The sequence below is a fragment of the Acanthochromis polyacanthus genome, chromosome 3 (genome assembly GCF_021347895.1).
Source record: "Acanthochromis polyacanthus isolate Apoly-LR-REF ecotype Palm Island chromosome 3, KAUST_Apoly_ChrSc, whole genome shotgun sequence".
In the NCBI taxonomy this organism is placed as follows: domain Eukaryota; kingdom Metazoa; phylum Chordata; class Actinopteri; family Pomacentridae; genus Acanthochromis; species Acanthochromis polyacanthus.
In genome coordinates, this window is record NC_067115.1 from 29,464,744 (window position 1) to 29,469,863 (window position 5,120).

Below are 5,120 nucleotides of genomic sequence, written 5' to 3' on the forward strand. Positions count from 1 at the left end.
TGGAGAGCTGCTCAGTTGGGGTGTGTTCTCAATCTTCTCACAACACATTGAGCCTTGATGTGTGTGTTTGAGCCACTCAGAGAGGAAAAAAAGCTCTCCAGCAGAGTAAATAACACTCAACTGTCAATTGCCTTGAGCACTGGTGACAAAATTCAGCGACTCCTCTATGGAATGAGGTTCTCACCATCCACAGAGGATTTCTATTAAATGAAAAGTCTTATTTACTGTCTGTTCCATGCTCATTGTTTATGAATAATCTCATTTTCCAAGCATTTTAAACTCGCTTTTTGTACAACACACATGGCACACTGAGGCAAACTGTGATTTAAACAAAACTGATTTGCACATGCTCTTATTCAAACTAACCCACAGTCTCCTTCTGGTATCAGTGTTGACCCACAAAAGATCACAGGCTGCACATATCTAACTATTCAGTTGTTCTGCTTCCAAAAGACTCCTTCAGAGTGTACATATCTGTCTAAATGTCTGATTGCTATCAGCTTTACCGTTGGCATGCTGTCCATTCATACACAACCCTACTGATGCACAATGAAAACTCACGTCCTGAGGAATGTCAGCGCAGATATTACAACGCCATCTCTGGTGCACATTCTCAACTACCAAGCACTGAATTTAAAGGTTGTTTTTACGTATGTACAGTGTATATATTGTACCTATGATTTGTATGAGGCCAGAGGGAGGCTTGGTGGGAGTGTACTCTTAAAAGTGGAAGCATTATGGGCTAAATTCAAGTCATATCTTTACTAGATGGAGAAAAAAAGAAGTAGAAGAAATCAGAACATAATTTGGCAACATTAGAGCATTTGTTGTTTAATTAAAAGGAAAACTTAACAACCCACTGAGCAGACTTATACTTGAGAGTTCAGGTGTCTCAGGAAGTAAAGGGGAGAGATTGGAGGGGGTGGTTTTATGCCCTCCACATGCACATACAATGCTGTCTTTACTGCAACCAATACAGCCCTCTTTTCTAGCAATATGTCCAAACGGTGGAGGAAGAAGATAGATGAAGAAAAGATGCAACAGGTTTAGGTAGTATCATCTTGATGTTGGTTTTATTTACACATGAACATGAAAAGATCATTTAAATCTATCAAATGCAGGTATGCTTATGCGAAGTCTGACATAAACAAAGTTCCCCCATGTGACCTACTTTTTGGATGTCTAATTGGCTGAATGTGTTTTTTTTCTCATGCCTCCATTGAATGAAAGTGACTTTGCAAACAAAAAGGGCTCATGTCTTCACTTTAAACACAGTAAGTAATTTCCTTGCAGAAATAAATTGCACCATAGCACTATTTCGGGGCAGCGTCATGTTTTGTGACTGCAATGCCTTTTTTTTCCAGGCGGCGATGGGCGTTTCTGGCCGGAGATGGCGCTGTTGAGCATATATTTTGTTTCAGTCCCGTTTCCCTCCATGGTTTCCCCTCTCTCCGACTAACTTAGCGTTTGGCTCAGTTCATTATACAGTCCTAATATTCTCCTCCATTAGGGCATCTCTGCCTTTGGACTGAAGATCCCACCAAACCCAAGAGAGAAAAGTTTAACTTTCACAGGGCACGATGGACATGAAAAGAGGATCACTTGGAGCTAAGAAACAGGACACCGTCTGATGTGAGTCGTGCTTTTTTAAAACCAACCCTTAGTTTTCTGGCTAGCCCTGCTAGCTAGCTTGCTACTTTTTCTGCTTTGCGAGTGACCTGTGTGGCTAACGTAATGGTGACCACATGGGCTTAGATTGTGTTTCTCGTTTATAATAGGGCGGAAACAATCGCAAGAGTAAGCTTAATCCTTCGTACTGTTCGGGATTGGGCGTATAGGGGCACCGAGACGAGAAAAGCTATATTCAATCGTTACTTTGAAACGGCGATCCCCCCTTGCTTGCTGGCATTATTGCAGTGCTTTAACCGTTTCACAGCCTCCTTGGTCATGGTTGCACACACGATTCAGCTCGACTCCACCGTGCTGGCACAATTAGTAAACTAGTTTTACGCTGATATATCAAGAAAGGCCGCTTCCTGCGCCGCGTTTGGCATTCACATAGCCGGTATATTTATACAGACCTTGGAAGCCATGTTGCTGCTAGCATAACTGCTAAAAAACGGGGCGCTTTTCTTCCTTCATTATTGCAAATCTACTTTACAACTCCCAAGATACTGATAAGGAGTTTTGGTTTAAAGAGAAAAAACAGACAAAAAGGGGGGCCACCATCGCCGATCACGAGTCATGTCTTGACATTTCTGGAGAGTACGTTAATGTTACATCAAATGGCCAGATCCAGCAGCAGCGACAACAAAAAAACAGTCACTTGGTCCCACAGCTTTGAGCACTTAATGTGAAGTCCGTGCTACTCTGTAACCCCACCGGAGACACAAACTACTGCAAACCAGACCAGCAGCCCGGTATTTGTTTAAAAGGCACGCTTCAAGCTGTTGCAATTCATAAGTTTTAAAGGGAGTGTACGGCGGTTAATTCCCCCCGAATAGCTCGCATAGTTGGACAGCAGCTTTCTTATCCCCTGCATCTGTGCTCGTCTTAATATTGCATGCCTTTTTTTGAAGGAAGTGTCGATTCATCCAGACAACTTAGTATTTGCTTCCCGCCATATTACCCCCTTCTCTGCACTGATCAAACACAACAAAATACGCCCTGTTGCAAGCTCAAAACGTCAAACACACCAATTCGGTGCCCCGGTGTTCGTCCCTAAGGCTAAAGTTGACATTTGCAGCCCAAACGGGTGGGTTTGTGGACCGGAGGCTTCAGCCTGCTTGAACGACGCCGAGATCCGGCGCACCGCGCTTCATGCGTGGGCAGCCAAAAAACTCGACGGTCGACGTCTCCTCCCGACTCACGCACGAAAATAAAAACAATTTTAAAACACCAAGGAGTGATTTAGGTAATGTGTAGATAACGGTAATCGCTCATTCTAAGCAGCACTTTCCGCCATTGAAGTGTTCAGATAGCTGCATACTGTATCTCAGGAATCGCCATGTTGTCATTCTGTCGTCTTTGAAGCTCTGGGAGAAAGGAACTGTCTCCATCTTTGTTTTTACTAAATTTCCGTTCTCAATATATTTCCTTCGCCACTTCGCCTGAAAACGGACCACTCTAAACAAACTGCCAATGTTGGTCGTTCGCTCGACGACAAGGAATATTCCACTTGCCCCATGAAAGCTGGTTTAACGGAAAAAAAGACCCCGTTTACTAAGGGTGTATTCGCAATCCTTTCCGTTGCTGTTGGGTTGGCTAATGGCGGGCAGACACACGGCTCTAGCTGCTCCTCTACCGCACGGCAGCGTTTAAAAGGGGCAATGGCTAGCCTGTAGCGAGCTAGCTCTCAAAATCATTGCATTTGTCATTAGTGACTGCATCAGCAGGCCATGGGAAGCTACTGCTTTGCTCTTCCTCGTTTCGGAGAAATCAATAAATTAACTGTCGGATAAATTAAGCGCAAATGTTTTTAGACGGAGACTCGGGATCCGTTTCAGGGGTTTTACAGGACAATTCGTGATATTTGTCGCCTGACAACAACTTTTTTTGCAACGTTTTTGTCCAACAATGAATTGCGCACCAGTGTTAGCTTTAACTGATTCAACTAACTCCGCCTTCGACTTGTTTTTGTAATATTTTAAGCAACTACTAAATGTCTTGAAACAGTTTACACAAGTAAACGGTCATTTGAGTAAACAACAACAGCCCCTGCTGAACACCTTCTGCTTTTGCAGGTTTTCTCAATTTTGTTGTGATTATTTTTTCGTTCAAATACAAATAATTAAAAGACTTAACAACATTTTAAAATAATTAAACACTATCTTTCACAAGTTTGGGGTCACACAGGCAATTTCATGTTCTCCATGAAAACTCGCTTTTATTCATGTGCTAAAATAATTACTCAAGGGTTTCTATCTAATCATCAATTAGCCTTTTTAGCCAACACAACATACCATTAGTACACAGGAGTGATGGTTGCTGGAAATGTTCCTCTGTACCCCTATGTTGATATTTAATTAAATCAGCCGTTACAGCTAGAATAGTCATTTACCACATTAATAATGTCCAGACTATATTTCTGATTAATGTTATCTGCATTGAAAAAAAAATGTTTTCTTTCAAAAATAATGACATTTCTAAGTGATGTCAAACTTTTGAACTGTAGTGGTGTATATATCATATGTGTGTATACAGGTAGATGGGATGTAGATCTATCTATCTATCTATATCCCCAAGGCTTCAGTTTGTTTTTTGTGCTTAAAATTACCTCAACATATACATAGCATATACATTATCATCGTTAGTATTCTGATGCAGACTCGCATGTTTAGTGTTAATTTAATGTTATCTTCAGTGAAGGAAACTACTTTCAGAAATAAGGAACATTTCTAAGTGACCCAGACTGGTAGTGCAACACATTATGATATGTTTTGCAATAAATTCTAATTATTGACACATTCATAGTATCAATAAATGCATTAAAATGGGCTCTTTTTCACATATGTTATGTTTTTTCTCCATGTCAGGTACGAGAACTCGTCCTGGACAATTGTCGATCGGTTTGAAGGAAAAATCGAAGCCTCACAGCTGAATTTGTCAACCTGGAGTTCCTCAGTTTGATAAATGTTGGCTTAATCTCAGTCTCCAACCTTCCCAAACTAGGAAACTGAAAAAGGTAAAAAAATATGATGTTTCAGTTTCATTCCACGATGTACAAAAGAACAAAGAAAACACACCTGATGGGTGTCAGCTGGACTAAACTGTCCTCTACGTGTCTTTCAGCTGGAGTTGAGCGACAACAGAATCAGCGGCGGCCTTGATGTTTTAGCAGAGAAACTACCGAACCTCACACATCTAAACTGAGTGGCAACAAATTGAAAGACATCAGCACGTTGGAACCATTGGTGAGTGTTCACGTGTTAAACAGACATCTAGATGCAACACACTCTTCAAAAACCTGGGTGTCAGTTGATGCATGTATTGTTCTTGTGGTGTTTTATGTCATGTTAACACAAAATATTTATCACAATCAAACTCAGTATTTAATGATTGAGACAAAACCTATTGCGCGGGCACTGCTGTTCTAATGTAAATACGATTATTGTTTGGCT

General features: G+C 41.2%; 1 long non-coding RNA gene across 1 annotated transcript; it reads left to right on the forward strand.

The window, feature by feature from the left end:
* Positions 1-1,106: 1,106 nt before the first annotated feature.
* On the forward strand, positions 1,107-4,675 carry LOC127533161 (uncharacterized). Its single transcript, XR_007940930.1, has 2 exons — positions 1,107-1,632; positions 4,536-4,675. It is a non-coding gene; the product is annotated as an uncharacterized LOC127533161 (long non-coding RNA).
* Positions 4,676-5,120: the final 445 nt, after the last annotated feature.